This window comes from Spermophilus citellus, assembly GCF_964194105.1.
Source record: "Spermophilus citellus genome assembly, chromosome: 7".
In the NCBI taxonomy this organism is placed as follows: domain Eukaryota; kingdom Metazoa; phylum Chordata; class Mammalia; order Rodentia; family Sciuridae; genus Spermophilus; species Spermophilus citellus.
In genome coordinates this window covers 102,456,094-102,475,210 of record NC_138188.1, presented here as the reverse complement: position 1 = coordinate 102,475,210, position 19,117 = coordinate 102,456,094, and positions in this window count along the sequence as shown.

The following is a 19,117-nucleotide window of genomic DNA, read 5'->3' as shown; positions in this document are numbered from 1 at the left end:
TCTCTTCACCTGTCTGAGCTGTGTATAAGTTTTTTTTTGTTGTTGTTCTAAATTTCTTACAGAAATTATTCTTTATTTTCTTTGGGGGCATGGAATGCAGCACTGATGAGAAAATTTTCTACCCAGCCTTTGCTCATGCTCATTCAATTTTTTTCATCACCTCTGTCTTCCATACAAATTTTCACAATGATCATAAGATGGTATTTCTGTGAAACTAAACTTGAAGTTGAATTGTCTGTTTGAAGAAACTCTGGCTGCTCTGTGGATTGGGAGAGGGCTCTGAGGAGATCCTTCTTACTTATGTCAGAGGGTCATTCTGTGTAATCAGAGGGTCTTTGGCTCAGTGAAACCCATGAGAGCCAGTGTGCATTTGCAGAATATTCTATCAATGCCACCTACAGGAGCAGTTCCAGGTTATATCTATCCATTGTAAACATTTTCTGTAGCAGTTGTGCAAGTCTTAGACCTGATACTAAACAAGGAAACAGATAGCTTTTAAAGTCATGATTTTTGTGTCAAATGTAATGATTGCCATTCCTTTTTTATTTGTTTTTAGTATTTTAGTTCCTGACTCGAATATGAATTATTTTTTAAAAGACATGTATATTTTCTTTTATTAACTATCTAAGGACAAAGATGTCATAAATATAAACAAATACCCTTATATAGTAGTTTAATCATGAAATTCCTAAATCTATAATTGATTATATTCTCTGAAGTTGGAGGAACATGAGCTTTTTTCCCTCATGAGCTCACCATCAAATGATTTGATACTGATATATTATGTAAGAAAGCAATAAATTTGAAAAAATCCATTTTATTTCTATCTTTCCCATTATAAGTTCACTAAGACATTTGGAATCCAGTTGGTCAAGTGTACAAAAATTTATGATAAAAATCAAAATGTCCTTAAGTATCATATTCCATAATATCAAGAAATGTGGTTAATTCTTATTTCTGAATTATGCTGGGAAATGAGGTAAACTTAGTCAGCTTTTACATCACTATGACCAAAATACCTGACAAGAACAATTTAGAGGAGGAAAATATATTTAGGGTTCATGGTTTCATAGGTCTCGATCCATAGGGCTGACTCCATTGTAATGGGCCCAACATGTGGCCATACATCATGGGGAAGAGTCCAGTAGAGGAAAGGTGCTCAGCTTGTGGTGGGGTCAGGAAACAGAGAAAGATAGAGGGGGGTAAAGGAGAAAGAGTCACAGGAAGAGCCCTTCCAATACATTATCCCCCACCCCAGTGATCCTCCTCTTTTAGCCACCTGTCTACAGTTACTAACCAGTTCATTCAAATAGGATAAACTGATTATATTACAGCTCTCACAATTCAATCACTCTAGCTTTGAATGTTTCTATAGAAACACTGAAACTTTGATATGAGGGGGATACCTCATATCAAAATAATCGCAACACTCACATTCATTGTTTAATGTAATTTTTGCAAAATAATAGAGCACCATTTAATGTTTAGAACCATGGCACATATTTTGTAGTGGGTAAAAAGCTGCAACTTTGACACTCATGTGTGTTCTTCCCTATCATCAGATGCTGAGATAAACTGAATGTCAGATTCATGTTTGTTTGTTTATCTTATTACCTGTGAATTCTAGCTACCCATGCCAGCCTTTGATATTCTTTGCCATATGAGAAGGATGTTATTCCCTATGATAAATGCATCCAGGATTGAGTGGTTTAACCACAATGTAGCTAAAAGGGAAAAACAATAAAGTTGCAAGGACTTAGGTAAAGCTTGTACAGATCATATAACAAATTGTAGATAAGTAAGTGGAAGAAGCAAACATTGATTTAAGCCAGAGTACTGAAAAATGATCTGCTAGAGACTGCTACATATTATCGTGTCTGGGGAAACATCAGATGTGGGCCAGAGCCCTTACATGCTTTAATTAGGGCTGTATTATTGTACACCATTCATACAACTTGAGAGGAAAAGAATCAATGGTCTCTGTTCCCTTTATCCTCCCCATATCTTGTTACCGTGGCAACAGGTATTACTTGGTTTTATGAATTTCCAGAATTATACTAACAGTTTACTTCCTAAGTGTGCTTTTAGGTGAATAGACTTTAATAAAAGGAAAAGGAAACCTAAAGATAACCTCAAAGCCCAGTGAATGAGAACATGATGGGTTTGCATTTCCCACTCAGAGGTCTTGTGGCAACTGCTCTACAGCTCCTTCTGCTGTCATGGAGATGCCAGGCTCCTCACAGGTCACTCCAGTGCAAAAGAGTCCTTTTCTTCTTAGCCTGGGACTAGACTATTTAGCATGGGCTTTATATAGGAGGTTCAGAGGGAAGAGAAGGAGGAGGAGCAATAGCAGGAGTAGAAGCAGGGGAGGATGATAGAGGAGAATACTCTGAAGGAAATGATAGTTGAGACTATATTGATGAGAAGAGAGGGAGGAAGAGGGCTAAAGTGGTTACAACTAGGAAAGGAAGTTCACATCAACCTGATTGGCAGAAAGAGAGGAAATATTTATTTCCATAATTTATTTCCTTCTTCAAGTCCATAATTTGATACAAACAGAGCTAAAAGTCTAACCCATTCAGTTACTGCTAGATGCACAGAAACATACTAATTTCCAACAAGTAGGAGGTGTCCTAAGCTTATTATATTAAACTTATTATATATGGCTTTACTTACCAGGAAAATGATAAATCATATGAACTGATATAGTATAAAGAATGCACACCCAAATCTCTGGCAACTATGTATGTTTTCAATTTTATAATTGATATAATCAAAATATTATTTTGTTACTTAATGTTTTCCTGGTTACTCTGTTTGCTCCTATCCTTATTTTTAAATAGTAAATATGACTTCCTACGCCAATATAGGAGGTTCAAGAGGGATCACATTGAAAGGACATTCACCAGTGATTCCCTGGTGAAAAATAATATAAAAGTACAAAAGAGAAGCATAGTTGTTCTCATCTGTGTTAATCTAAGAAATTTTACTTACCTTGTTGATTTTGAGAAACATGAATAAAAGTTATTGAGGGTAGAATATATATTTTATAGCTCCCACTGTTTCTTAGTTTTTGACTTATTAAATGTATGAGAATAACTTTTGACCTGAGATTAAACTAGTTATAGGAACAGTTTTTGACCTAAGATAAAACTAAACGCTATAATTGTGAGTCATGTTGTAATGAAGTTCTGCAATTTGTATTAACACCAAGAGTTTAATTAAAACTGAAAGCAGAGTCGTCTCTGTGCATGTAATCATCATCACTTAAGGATGTATTCACAGGACCTGTATGACTGTTCTGGACTGGGTGCTGTATCACCCTCTGAATCTTTGCCCTGTCTTCAGACTAGAGTTTAAAATAAGAGGGAAAAAGATATATGGGGAAAAAACAATTGAGAAAAGTCAGGAATTTTTATTCTATCCCTTTCTAGCCTGTTTCATTTTTCTGTGAGCTTGAGAAAGTCAATGCAGCTTTCTGGGTCTTGGTCCCCCAGGAGACTGAGGCAAGAAGATCACAAGTTCGAGGCCAACCTCAGTAACTTAGTGAGGTTCTACACAATTTAGTGATACCTGTCTCAAAATAAAATAAAAAAGGGATGAGGATGTGGCTAAGTAGTAAAGTGCCCCTGGGTTTCGTCCCATATATATATATATATATATATATATATATATATATATATATATAGAGAGAGAGAGAGAGAGAGAGAGAGAGAGAGAGACTTTTGCACACCACCCATGATGTGATACAGTAGATTCTCCAGCCTTTGTGAGAGTACACCTCCTTACCAAGCTAAATTAGTGGATGCCTGCCTAATTTTCTCCACCATTCTGTGATTTACCTTTAATAAAGTAACTACCATAATCAAGACTGTTTTTAATTAACAAATTCCTTGAGCTGGTTTTGAAGGTTCTGTCATGAAAAACATATGCTGAATATCATTTACTAAGTCCTAAGTAATATTTGAAAAATAATTTTTTGTAGATGTATCCAGTATCTTTGGTTAATATACTCCACAGTTTTAAAGTTTCTTTGTTGCCTTTTAATTGTGGACAATTTTTCTTACAATCTAACAACACCTTGCCCTCAGAAGCTTTGCTGTGATAGCCAGTTGGATTCTACCCTTTTTGCTATTTTAGTGCAATGTTGATAGATAGGTCAAGTCAGTAGCTAAAATACTTAAATAAATACAATGTTTAAAAATCAGGTATCAAGGTTAACATCACCAGTGCTAAATCTGGTTGAAATCATGTAGCCCTGATATGAGATGATTAGGGGGCCATCCTACCTCTCTCGTATTCTTCCCCTAACCCTATAACCTCAGTATAGTCACACAGAAATGTATCAAGCAAACTCATTTTGGAAATATTCACAGAATACCTCAGTAATACTCTTCAAAACTCCCAGAGTCAATTCTGAGAAACTATCACAAATAGGAAGAGACTAAGGAAACATGAGAACTAAATGCAATGTGGAATCCTGAACTGAATTCTGAAAGAGATAAAAAGATACTAGAAGAAAAAGCTGGTGCAATCAGAACAAAGACTGAATTTTAGTCAGTTAATGCCTGTCTCTTAGTTTTTGACTAATGTGCCTGGGTTTTGTAAGATGTTAGCATTAAGGAATCCAGATGGAAGGAAGTCTTTGTGCATTACCTTCTAAGCTTATGTCTATTGAAAGGAAAAATCACTCGCTTGGGCTTCATACCCCTGTGTGAGTTTCCCAGGGTTGCCATAACAAATTGCACAGACTGGTGAGCTTCAACAACAAAAATTTATTATCTTGTAATTTGGGAGGTTTGAAGTCTGAAATCAAGTTGTCATCAGGGTTTTAACTTCTGAGAATTATGAGGGAAGGGTCTGTCCCAGGCTTCTCTACTTGGCTTATAAATGATGATTTTCTTCCTGTCTTCACATGGCTTCAATTCTGCACTAGTGTATCACTGTATCCAGTCAGTTGTGTGGATTAGAGCTTTTGATAATGATTTCAGTTTAACTTGATTACCTCTGTATGGACCTGCCTCCAAATAAAGTCATATTCTGAGATACTGGGATTTAGGAAGACAAACTGTTTAAGGAGGGGTATGGGGGGAATACAAGTCAACTCATTGCAATATTTTAGAGTTCCTTAGCCTTTTTCATTCTGTAGATACATTTGGCTCCTTCTTCTTATGTCCTCACATCTAATATTTGACTAAATCTACCATTATGATTTAACAAATATTGCCTAAATCCTATACTTCTTTTCCTCCTTACCATCATCTTTATCAATCCAGTCCAAACTACACTCCCAGTTTATCTGCATTAGGGAAAATAGCTCCTTATTTATTTCCCAACTTCTAATTTTGCTCTGCTCCAACTCTTAGCCCATGTAGCCAGCAGAGATGTTTGTTCACAATGCAAATCACCAATGCTTAAAAATCTTCCAAGTCTTCCTGTTGTTCTGAGAATAAAAACTTGAATCTCTATCATGGCCTCAGGGCCCTGTGTGCTCTGCCAGTCTCTCAGCCACACCATAAACTGTTTTCTGCGTCATTCTCTCTACTTGGGCTGCACTTACCAACTCCAGCTGCTCATGAAGACCAGAACCATCTTTCTACCACGGGCTTTTGCTTGTTCTGTTGCTGTGTTCTCCCTACCCTACCTGTCCTTGATACCTCCTTCCCCCTCACCCTTCAGGTACTCACTCAGGTCAGGACCCACTGCCTTGGAAACATGACCTTGCATCCTGCAGACCAGATCAGCTTGCTTGCTATGTGTTATCTGAGCAAACTATACTCTTTTTTTTTTTTTCAGAGCACTTGCCATATTTTTAAATTTTATATTCATGCAATTACTTTATTGACTTCTGTCTCCTCCACTGGGCTGGAAGACTCATGAAGTAGGAGCACCATCACTTTTGCTATCTAGCTTATGTGTAGAATCATCATAATGCCTGACTCATGGTGGTTTCTCAAATTTTTAAATCAATCAATAAACCCCCATAGATTTATTTTTAATTTTTTTATTATTCATTTTGAACTTTTATTCCTTCTTCTGATCTCTTATATTGTTTCTTGATGAATTTGCTAATAATATTAGGTCACCTTATAACTAATACTCTTAGATCAGTCATATGCACTTTGAGACAGTAAAAGGAATAATCTTTCATGACTTCCAAACCTAGTGATAAGAGAACAAACATGATATGTTAATATAAATAGAAACAAACTTAGAAAATTTTATATTTTTAAACTGTTAAATATCTACAAAATTTATTTTATTATGCCTTTTAAACATTAAAGAAATGGGTCTAAGTCTTTATATCTAGCTACACTGAGAATGTTTTAAGTTGTATGCTACTGTGTAGACTTTCTATCAAGTACTGACTCTAAAATAAATATATGTGTTAAAAAATGTTCTTTGATCCTTTTCCCCACATCATGGAGAGGGCTTCAGACATGTTGGGAACACTCATTAATGTCTGTAGCACCAACAGATTGCTTATAGCAGATGTGTCCTAGAGAAGCTTTCCCTTTCCAGGTGACCTATGCTCAAGCACAGTTGCCCCCTGCTGAGTGGTTTATCAATTGTGACACTCTTTAGATACTAAGACCTACTTCTTCAGAAAACAAAGAAGGCAAAAAATGCTCAAGAAATTTTAGTTTATATAACATGCTAGAGTTTGATTACAGCAATTATGTAAAATGATGCTATTTTGTATAAGACGGAGGGAGAGAGAAGCCTAGATGCTTGCAGAAGAAAAATGCACTAAAATTAAAATTTAATGTGCCAAAATGAGAACTTTCTTTTAAACGAATACCCTGAACATTTAATGTATTAATACAATAACAATGTAATGAGCGCTTACAGTATGCTGGCTCTGTGCTCAATCCAGGATATCCAGCAGGTGTGCAAATGGACTCATGCACTGCTCTCATGGAGCTGCGATTCCTGTATGGCAACTCCTTTTGTGTCAGATAAGCATACCAGGAGTTAGTTTGGTTCAAGCACAGTTGTAGAGATACCAATTCAGTTCCATTATCTTGCTTGAAGTTCTAAGTCTGTAGGTATATGGCTGAAATCCATCCCTCTTCCTATATACATAAGGGTCCAACAAGGGGCAGACCTTGCAGATTGAAACCAGGAAAGTCAAGGCTGAATTGGCCAGGATGATCTCTTTGGAAGCCTCTGTGAGAACAGACACCCAGAGTTGGATTATTCACCCCTCAGTTGCTCTTTCAGGATTTGTGTAGAATTGCTCCCACTTTGTCAGAATCTGTGAAAGCATGTACATGTGTTTCCTTGGAATGTCATGGAATTAGGAAAGTCACTCTCTTACTGAGGATTCAATAAGAATTTGTCCTGATGCTTACATTAATGACCTATGAAAGAATCAGAGAGGGAAGAGAGATAAAAGAGCTGTGAGATTGTGTGGAAAAAATAAATGATCTTATATTCTAACCCTTTTCTTTCTCAAATTAGTACTTTAAAAAAATCCTATCAGCTTTTACTTTCCTACATAATTTGATTTTTCATTATGAAGTACACTGGATTATCCCAGATAAGGAAGATACACTTTGTACCAAAAATAGGTACAAGGAAGTTATGCTTCCTTGCTGCTTTCCATTCCTTTCTGGGAAAGGCTTTTCCTCCTCCTTTCTGTCTCATGAGTCCAGATAGCTGGGGTGATGTAGCACTGCATGCCTGGTACTCAGCGCTCTGGGTGCCTGTGGTCTCCTCTCCCCTACCATAACCTTACTTCTGTCTGCACCAAACCCTTCCCTTATCTAATGAAGGGCATACACCCAGGTGAAGCCACCCAAAGAAATTCACATTTGGAAATGTCAATCATACAAAAATTAGTAATCTTTTCTTGTGTATTCTTGTCAAAATATTTTCTCTCTTGTTGTAGTTGGTTTTTCAAAGACTGCTTTTATTGTGGTATTTGGTTCCCAAACAAATTGAGAAAAGTTACAGACATTTCCCTATACCCTGTGCTTGCACATCCTACTCCACTAATCAGCATAGATCACCTGAGTGGCATATTAATTATAATGGATGAACCTAAATCCATGCATCATTGTCCTCAAAGCTCTTAGTTTATGTAAGAGGTCACTATGATGCTGGACATTCTGTAGGTTTGGACACATGTATAATGACATGTATCTACCACTGTGGTGTCATATAGAAGACTTTCTTTCACTGCTCTAAAAGTCTTCTGTGCTCCATCTACTCATTTATCATTGTCCCGGGCAACAACTGATCTTTTTTACTGTCCCTGAAGTTTTGTCTTCTCCAGAATATCTTATTGTTGGAATCATAAAGTAATTAGCCTTTTTAGATTGGCTTCTTCCACTTAGTAATGTGCATTTAGTATTTCTCTGTGTCTTTTCATGACTCGACAGATAATTTCTTTTTAGTGCTGAAAAATACTATCTCAATGCATCAGTTTCTTTACTCATTCACCTACTGAAAGACATCTTGGTTGATTCCATTTTTTGGCAATCATTAGCATAGATGACTTAAATGTATACACAGGTTTTTGCGTGAGCACAACTCTTCATCTTATTTAGGTAAACACCAAGGAAGAAGATTGCCAGGTGGTATGGTAAGAGTACTTTTGGTTCTGTAAGAAAGGGTTAAACTGCTCAAATACAGCTGTACCATTTTGCATTTCCATAGCCATGAATGAGAGTCCCTCTTATTCTGCATCCTTACCAGCATTTTGTGTTGCAAGTGTTCTGAATTTTTAGTCATTACTATTTTTTTTTTTACACCTGGAAGTGGCAGGTAACCTTACACTGCTTTTGATCCTTTTTACCTACCATGCCCTAGACATGTCCTTGCTTGGTATCTTCCTGGAGGAATCCAGATGAGTAAAAAGCATGTTTAGGATGGTTAAAGTCCAATTGAACCACTTATGTTAACTGCATATCACATGAGAAATTAGAAGGATATCTTTATAGATTTCTTCAGATACTACTTTCTTTTTTAATTCACCTAAGTGTAGGCATAAGTTCCCTATTGATGTCATCCCAGTAAGAATTAATACAATGTTCCATCCTGTTTGTCAACCGGTGTGTTTTCCATTTGCAAGAGGAACTAGCTGCAGAACTCTGCCATCCTCATTGACAAGCTATAATGCCACTGAGCTGGCAAGATATGACAAGGTTACTTCTTGAGGTTATGCTAAGTGGCAAGACATTCATTTACCTAGAAATGAGATAGAAAAAGGAGCTTGCCTAATTTTTATTAGACACTATTTGGAGATTGCAATGTTTGCATGAGTTATTTCTCAGGAATAATTTACTCTAACCCTAACCCTATTCTTGAGGATGGCGTGCTCATGCATAACAGCTGCAGAATATAGGCCGTTGTCTTTTATTCTGATGACACTTAGCAGATTCCCTCCATCTGACATGTACAGTGCTGCTTCCTTGCTTCTTCCCTCTTGACAGAAATGAATTCCAGCCAAAAAGTGGAAACCAAAATAGCAAAATAAAAATATTTTTTAAGTGGAACAATTTCAAAAACTGGGCACATGGATAAGAAATGAAAAATGAACGTCGTTTGAATATATTCTGACCTAAACATTTAAAATAACTTGCAGCTCTTTCACTGGGAGGAAGAGCATGAGTGTTCTGGAATTTTGTATAGGAGCAGGAGTTGACAGGGAGAAATAACCTCTTGCCCTTTAAAGCCTTGATGAATTAGTCCTGGCCCAGGCAGAATGCTGACATCATAGCCATCAAGAGAAGGGGAATAAGCAGGGCATGGAAAGGGTGAAAGTGGTGACTGTTTGTGATAGGGCCACCACTGAGCTGCCCAAAATATTAAGCTGAGACAAAGGAGCCAGTCTTCACAACTGGCAATCAGTTAAGCCTCCAACAATTGAGGGAGAGCATGAGAAATGCAACCAAGGGAAATTTTTCTCCCTTTATACTCTCCAAGATGCCGGTTGTTTGTGTAAGGATTAGAAGAGCTGAATGCTAAGCTGTGAATGGCCACTCAGGAGGCTCTGTGTACCACTGACCTCTCTTCTCTGGACTCAGTTTCCTCAAGAGCAAACCCCGAGAGCATCAGCATCAATGATGACATGTCATATTCATGTTGAATTTGGTCTTTATGCATTTGTTTTTGTTTTATTTATTGAATTATGTGCTAAAATGAAAACCAAGAGATTTGTATTTAACTTTTCTTGACAAATATAGGCACTGGCAACCTCATCTCTGAATGTTTACAGTAGAGTGGACCCAATGAAAGCTGTCCATTTTAGACTGTAACTGTTTACACTTGCCTTAATCAACCTGCTCAGTCATCTTCCATTCGGCTCCCTTCTCAGAATTTGGTTATTTTCTTGACCTTTTGTAGGCATTTGGGTTTATAATACATCTTTTGATTGCCACTACTTCTTCTGATGATAGAATCTGCTATCCTCTGATTTTTGATTTCTTTCCTCTGATATAGTTATTATAATCCCATTAATAATTACCCTCTGAAATATGGTCTGTTCTGTTGGTAGACTTCTGGGTTGCAAGGACAGTGTATATTTAATTTGCTTTGCACAGCATGTATCATAACACCTGTGTAGAAGCTCATCCATGAATGTGTTTGCTTTCCTTTTATTTCGTTTTTTACAACATCATCTTTATCAGTGTTTTTCATAACCCCATTAGCAATGCATTTCCTGTGGCTCAGGGAATCTGAACCCTTGTAGGATGGTGAATTCTCACACTTCACAATGAATGCTTAGCCTGAATGTATAGTGATACGATTTATTAAAATTTAAATTGACCAACAGATTTCATTTATTTCTAGATCCTGATTTATTTTAATCTATAGGCATATCTACATGGCCTAATTTGCATGGCCAACACACAGGTGCACATCCATGCATATTTATTTTAAGTAATTTAGGATGTTAATTTGGTAGATATGATAATGCAATTTTAAGCTTAGAAAAACACAACATGAAAATGTGGAAGTGTTGAGAGTGTGCAGTTTTCAGTGATACACATACATCACAAAGCTGTGACCAAAAAAAGAACTTCTCAATTATGCAAAATATATGACTTATAAACTTTATTGTTTTAAAGTATACATTTTACATATGATTTTTCACATTATGATGTTTCATTTAGTTTTCCCCACAAAGGCAAGGTTCTGGAGATGAACCTAGAGGTACTCAACCACTAAACTATACCCTCACTTCTTTTTACATTTTATCTTGAGATAGTCTTACTAAGTTGCCCAGGATGGCCTGCAACTTGTGATCCTCCTGCCTCAACTCCTGAGTAGCTGGATTACAGGCATGTGACATCAAACCCAGTGGAGATGATATTTTCTAAAAATAGAGAGAGATGCTTTCAATGAATATGTGTCTAACTTTCTTTTTAAATGTCAGACTATAATATAGTATAAAGAAGATAAAACTAAAGTCTCTCAGGCTGCAGTAAACTAAAGCATTCAAAGCTGTGTTTATTGTCCACTTACCTCTTCCCTGCCTCCATTCCAGGAGGGACCACAGTGGCACTCCAGGGCTCTGAAAAATCTGTTTCAAACCTCTGTTTTAGATGGTGCCTACTGCACTTTTAGACCAACATTCTGTAGATCTAAATGTCATTCACATGTTTATTAGGTTACTTTTTTGTTATAATTTGATGTCAATAAATATTTTTAAGAATATCTCAACTGCACTATTTTCAGACAGATGAAATAGCAATATTATATTATTAAATCAGTATTAAGAGTAGGAGTTTTTCTTATTTGGGGGGATAGTAAAACACACAAAATGACAATGTATGTGCACATTTGCAAGCTTAAAAGACTAGAGTTGCTGAAAGCCAGCTTTCCAAATTTGATCTGAAAGATATTACATCTCACTTACCAGTTCTACTGTTGCTTTTATACCATCATAAAGACTTAATGATGTCGCATCAAGACACATTAACATTTCCCTTGAGGTAGGATGATATGAAACCTACCTGAGTCCCTTAGCTTTTCATAGTCTCTGCTCAATAGCTAGTCTTATATATTAGAACAAGTGGAGAGCTTATTTTAGGGGTACAAATGAGCAATGTGAAGTCCATGTCTTGACTATACAATAGTAGAGTATGAAAAGGGAAAAAAATTCTGAGGAAGCTTTTTTATTTATTTATTTTTATTTATTTTTTTTTAAATAAATGACAGTGGAATGCATTACAATTCTTATTACACATATACAGCACAACTTTTCATATCTCTGGTTGTATATAAAGTATGTTGACACCAATTCGTGTCTTCATACATGTACTTTGGATAATGATGTCTATCACATTCCACCATGCTTGCTAATCCCCTGCCCCCCTTTCCCTCCCACCCCTCTGCCCCATCTAGAATTCATCTATTCCTCCCATGCTTCCTCTCCCTACCCCACTATGAGTCAGCTTCCTTATATCAGAGAAGACATTCCGCATTTGTTTTTTGGGGATTGGCTAACTTCACTTAGCATTATCTCGAGGAAGCTTTTTTAAAACATGCTTGAAGAATATCCAAACTAAAACTAACAAAATCACTTGAGCCTTCCTAAACCACCAATATATTGTACATTGCTACAAGAGCCCAAGGCTTCTTTCTCCCAAGTACTTGTGCCCACATCAGGTGGCACTTAACAGGGAAACCATTGAAATCACTGGAGCACATTCTGTATGAACAAGAGCATCGATACTGGATGGAAAACATTCCAGAGCAGTCTTGTTTCCCTCTTTAAAATTGGGCATATTAATAATTTATTTCCACCAAGCTGTGGGGAAGGCATATATTATTGATGAGATCATGTTTTATAGAGATTCAGAATTTCTGGCTCTTTCAGGTCTATCATCATCCCTGCATCATTGTGAAAAATAAACACTCACAAAAGAATCTTCTAAGATTCCAGGGTACAATAATAATGGAGGAATAGGCTGAATAACTTTTGTATCTGTCCTTCCAAGTTCTGTCATCCATTTTTCCTCTTCTCCCCTCTACCACACTCCCCTTTGACTGCAGGCTGAAGAGGGTCTAGAAGCCAGGAAAAAGAATGGTTGCTTTGCAGAGATATTTTCAGAGGTTTTTGAAATAAAAGAGGGGTAGTGGGAAAGAGTCACTCAGAGAATAGACCTGTGCTCCTCTCAGTGTTCCTCCTTATCACCTGATCAGTGTGAACAGAGAATGGGGAGAAGCATGGTCCTCTGTCAAGACCTCTATTTTTGTCACCTCTATTCTTTTTGTGGAAAGAGTATGTTGTAGAGATTGGCTATCACATATTGATCTAGTTTAAAAGATAACTGAAAATGAACTAAAAGTAGTGACATTGGATCTTAAGACAGGCACTCATTTTATCATCAAGCCACTTAAATACCATCTGTCAATCAAACACAGAGCAAAAAAAAAGGAAGGACTCTATGGCTTTCCTTTGTGATTGAATAACACATTCTACAATAGCAGTAGTGCATAACTGTTGCATAAGATCATTTTTCCCAGGTAATGTTTTACAGCAGTCATTCTGGTCCTCACCTCATTATCTCTTAGCTGTCTGGAGCTGAAATACTACCTAAGAGGGGAGACTTTCCTTCGTGATCCCCCAGTCTGGATGCCAGGGATTGAATTGGGCCAGGTTACAGGGGGAGATGGGTAATTGTTTTTATCATGCTGTCATATGCACAGTCATTCCATTTCTCTCTGTTGGTACCCAATCACCTTCATTCTGCAGCCGCCTGAGTCTGAAGATGCTGTGGGGAGTACAGCAATGCTGACTGCATAGTTTGGGGGCCAGGTGCTCTTGTAATTAGTCAGTATCCAGAATATGTAAAACATCCCCTTTGGAAAATAAGTAAATGAGAATTTGTCATGTTTTCCTTTGCTTTATCCTGCCCTTAAATTTTAAGTTCCTTTGTTCTCTAAATCCATAGATTACAGCTGTAGTCAAACATTGGAACTGTATTTTCCCAGTATTCAGGGGAAATGACAGCTTGAATCTTAAGTGTATTTCAAATTGCTCAATGTATACAATTCCAATGCTCAGGGAGAAGTGGGGGAGAAAATAATTATGCATCTGTCTAGTATTTTTCCCTTTTCAATATTCTTTTTCCTAATTGGGCAAACCTTCATTTCAACAATAGACTAAGAATTTACTAAAAATTATACACAGCTGATGAGTGACCATACAGTCAGGTGAGACAGATCAGTTGTTAGCCTAAAATATTTCCTGACATAGTTACTCTTATGAACTTCACAGAGATGCACAGTCATCCTTTTCATGACTTGTAGATGATTTAATTTACAAAGAACCCAAGATCAGCACTTGTGTGAATAAATAAATTAATTACTTAATATAATTTCTCAATCATAAATCTCACATGTACCACATTTTCAGAAAAAATCAATAAATATTGTACTTGAAGAATGTTTTTATTTTCAAAACTTTACAATGCTATTGCTGACAGCAGAGAGGCCTATTAAGGGCTTTAAAACACTGGTCAGAAGGACAGGTTTCAACCTGGTTGAAAGGCTACTGTAATCTACTTTTTTCATCTCTTCTCCTTTTTACTTTCTCCTCCTCAGTTTTTCCTAACAAAATTATCTTTCCTAACTGCCACTAAGAGAACTTTACCACAACAGGGACCTATTTTCACTTAGGAATCTTGCTTTTCTCCTAAAAAAGTCATGGTGACCTCTTAAAAAAAAAAAAAAAAAAAAAAAAAAAAAAAAGATCTAGTGTAAAGGAAATGATCTAGAGTCCAGAATATATACATTGCAGCATAGATGGTGTTTGATTTTAAGTCTGGCAATGCACATGTCCATTTAGATGAGAAAAAAATACATTCATTACCCATAATCAAGCATGTAAAGATTGGGATAGAACTTGACATACCTGATGGAAAATACCCCGAGAAGCAAGGAACTGTGCGTTAAGGTTTTGATACCAGCTCAGAATTAGGGTATAAAGGACCTTTGATTACTCATTCAAAGGATATGCATAGCAAAGATCTGTGTCACCTCCTGTGTCCCATAGTGTCCTTCAGCAGCTTGATAAAGCCAATGATCTTATTTTCAGAACAATTGTTCAATGAGAAAAAAAAAAAAAATAGAACTCAGACTTCTACCTCTGAGAAGATGAAATAGATGTTTTTTTTTTCTTTCTTCCTTCCACTAAGTTCACTTAAATCCTAGGATTTAAAGAAACTAAGAAGACAGTTAGAATAAGGTAGACTGATTAGTCTCCTTGATACAACAACAACGACCACAACAAAAAGGGTAGTATATTCTTGTTGTTTTTTTTTCTCATATATCCCATCTTAGAGGTGAGTTAGAAACCTGAAAATGCTAAAACATTTAGACAAAATAAAATTAATTAATTAAAACACACACACACAAACACACACACACACACACACACACACACTCTTATGAACTATTCTACTACTCTGGCTAACACCATAGAAAAAAGCATGGCCCAACACCTACCTAGGCCAGCAAAGAAGAAAGAGCCTAAGCTCCTACTCTTGCCAAACTACAATGAGGTGCCACATTTTACTGTGTTACAAATTCAGAGAAGAATGAATCTGTCAGCTGGACCTCCACCTGCATCTGATGGTAACCATGCATCCTGCCTCTCTTTTACTAGGGTTGTGTTGTAAGAAGCCTAGTGGAGAGTTGGGCTTTCATTGGTACCCAGCAATAACAAGACACTCAACTGAGGTATAGTGGATGCAACAAGGGCAACATAAAGAGATATTCCTAGCTCTAAAGAAGAGTGTCAGCAGCAGGAACGGAAACCAAGCCCAGCAGTAACATGGAATCCATGCCTCTCCCAGTATTAGTGGAGACCCAGTGGGGATCCTGGATTTCTTCACCTACCTGGAAGTAATAAGGCCCCCTCCTTACTCCAATGATGGAACAGTGTCAGAGGAAACCAGCTAAAACAGGTTTAAATAAGACCAGAATCTGAAAACACAGAATCCCCAATGAATATGTTTTAGTCATTCCTCATTCCCTAAACAAGAAAATGTCCACTAGAATATGAGAGAGAGAGAGAGAGAGAGAGAGAGAGAGAGAGAGAGAGGGGGGGGGGGGGAATTTATAGATACCAACACTGAACACTGAAATGGCAGAGATGTTAGGTTATCTGACAAAAAATTTGAAAGCAGCCATGATCCAAATGGTTCATTGAATAATTACAAACACACTGAAAACTAGTATTGTCTCAACAAAGAAATATGTGCTTGGGAGGGGATGTAATTCAGCAGTAGATCATTCTCTCAGCATGTGTGAGACTCTAGTTTCAATTTCCAGTATTGAAGGAAAAAAAAGAAGGAGAAGGAGAAGAAATAATACAGGCTCCTAACTATATAAATAGATGGTATAAAGATGAACCAATAGAAATTTTAGAACTGAAATAATATACAATAATGAAAATTAAAAAAAAAAACAAACTTCACTGGATCAATGGATAAGTTCACCATCACAATGGAGAAAACTAGATGAAAGCATCAGTGAATTCCAAAATTGTATGACAAAACTTACTGAATTTGAACAAAGGAGAAATAGACTGAAAAAAAGGGACCACAGTTATAAGAACCTGTGGGACAAGATCTGATATTTATATAATTGGAGTTTCTAAATGATAGGACCTAAGGATTGAGCTAAAAACGTATTCAGAGGCATAATGACTAACTATTTCCAAATTTGGCAAAAGAAGTAAGCTCAAAAGTTAAAGAACCTAATATAAAGCCAAACAGATATGCAAAATAAATTCACACCTAGGTACATTATAGTCAAAATTCAGAAAAAAAATCTTGAGAGTGAAAAAGAAATGGTTTCTTACCCATAAAGTAAAAACAATTTGAATGATAAGATATTTTTCATGAGGAACCATGCATGCCAGTAGCAAATGGAGTGTTTTTTAAGTGCTGGGGGGGAAAAAAGTATTAGTCTAGAATTCAATATTTGAAACTCAGAAATGAAGAAAAAAACAAGATATTCTAAGATGAAGGAAAACAAAGAGAACATGTTACCAGAAGACCTATCCATAAAATAATGGTTAAAAAACTTTCACTAATCAGAAAGGAAATCATAAAAAATAAAATTTGAACATTCGGGGGCTGGGGATGTGGCTCAAGTAGTAGCGTGCTCGCCTAGCATGCGTGAGGCACTGGGTTTGATTCTCAGCACCACATAAAAACAAAATAAAGATATTGTGTCCATCTAAAACTAAAAAATAAATGTTTAAAAAAAATTGAGGGGCTGGGGATGTGGCTTAAATGGTAATGCACTCGCCTGGCATGCATGGGGCACTGGGTTCGATCCTCAGCACCACATAAAAATAAAATAAAGATGTTGTGTCCACCGAAAACTAAAAAAAAATAAAATAAAAAATATTTAAAAATTCTCTTTTTCTCTCTCTCTCTAAAAAAAATCGAGAATTGGGATAGAAAAATAGATAACAAAGAATAAAATATGAATTTTTATTGGTGAATATGATTTTTATGCTTCTTGAATTTTCAAAAATATGTTTGATGATTGAAGCAAACATTATAACCCTTTCTGATGTAGTTCTAAGTATGTGTAGGGGAAATGAAATACAATTATACATGGGGAGTGTAAAGGAACATGAACTTTACTCAGACTAATAAAATGTGATAATTCATGTATGGATTACAAATACCTTGAGCAAAGGTACACAAGGAAATATACTTGACAATACAATAGAAGTAAGTGAAATTTTAAAATCATTCTCATAATGCATAGGAAAATGATGCAAATAAGTAGAAAAAATCAGAACAAACAGAAACCAAAAAATAAAATTGCACCCTATATTCCTTATATATCAATAATTAATTTAAATGTAAATGGCCTAAATATATAAATTTAAAAAACAGCAGAGTGGATTTATAAATATGTTATTGATATGAAATTTAGAACATCTGAGGTTCTAACTCATGTTAGAGTGCTTGCCTATCATGCATGATGTATTGGGTTTGATCCCCAGAAATGCCAAAATAAATAAACAAATAAATAAAAATGAATATTCTTTAGGTATAATGACATAATAAAGTTGAAAGTAAGAGGACATAAAAAAGTTATAACACGCAAACATCAAAAGAAGTCAAATGAAAGCAGAAATTTATGCATTAAATAAAATGGATTTCAGCAAATAGAAAATCATCAGAAACAGAGGGGCATTATGTAAAAATAGAATGGTTAATCCACCAAGACAATAGAGCAATCCTGAGTGTGCAGGCATCACATAAATATTCAAATTACATGAACCAAACTTGTTAAAAGTGAAAGGAGACTGTTGTATTCTGCTGCCTTTCCTATCCTCTACTATTCCCCCATCTTCTCTCTCTACCCCATCTACTGTAATTCATTTCTCTCCCTTGTTTTTTATTTTTTTCCCTTTCCCCTCACTTCCACTTATATGTAATTTTGTATAACAATGAGGGTCTCCTTCCATTTCCATGCAATTTCCCTTCCAACAGTCACTAGTATGGCAGTATGTAAAAACGTGGATGTGTAACCGATGTGATTCTGCAATCTGTATATGGGGTAAAAAAGGGAGTTCATAACCCACTTGAATCAAATGTATGAAATATGATATGTCAAGAGCTTTGTAATGTTTTGAACAACCGATAATAAAAAAATAAAGTAAAAAAAGTGAAAGGAGAAATAGACAAATCTACAACTGTAGTTGAAAACTGAAATATCCTTCTAAATAATAGAACAAATAGAGAGAAACCATAGATATTATTGAACAACTAAAAAATACCCTCAGCCACTAGCGTCTAAACGTCATTTTCAGAACATGCTAGCCGATAAGATTAGAATACACGTTCTTCCCAAGAACCCGTAGAGTACATGCCAAGATAGACCTTAGTATGAGTCATGAAATAAACCTAAAAAGTCTTTAAAATTAAATCTTACAAAATGTCTTCTCTGGCCATAGTTGAAATCAAATGAGAAATCCGTAACTGAAAAATAACATAAAAAAACCCCAAAACATTAGTAATGAAAACACACGCACACACTTCTCTATAAATCAAAGAGGAAAACCTAATATATATTTAAACAGAATATACCAAACTGAATTAAAATGAAATGTGGCAGGTCAGTTTTC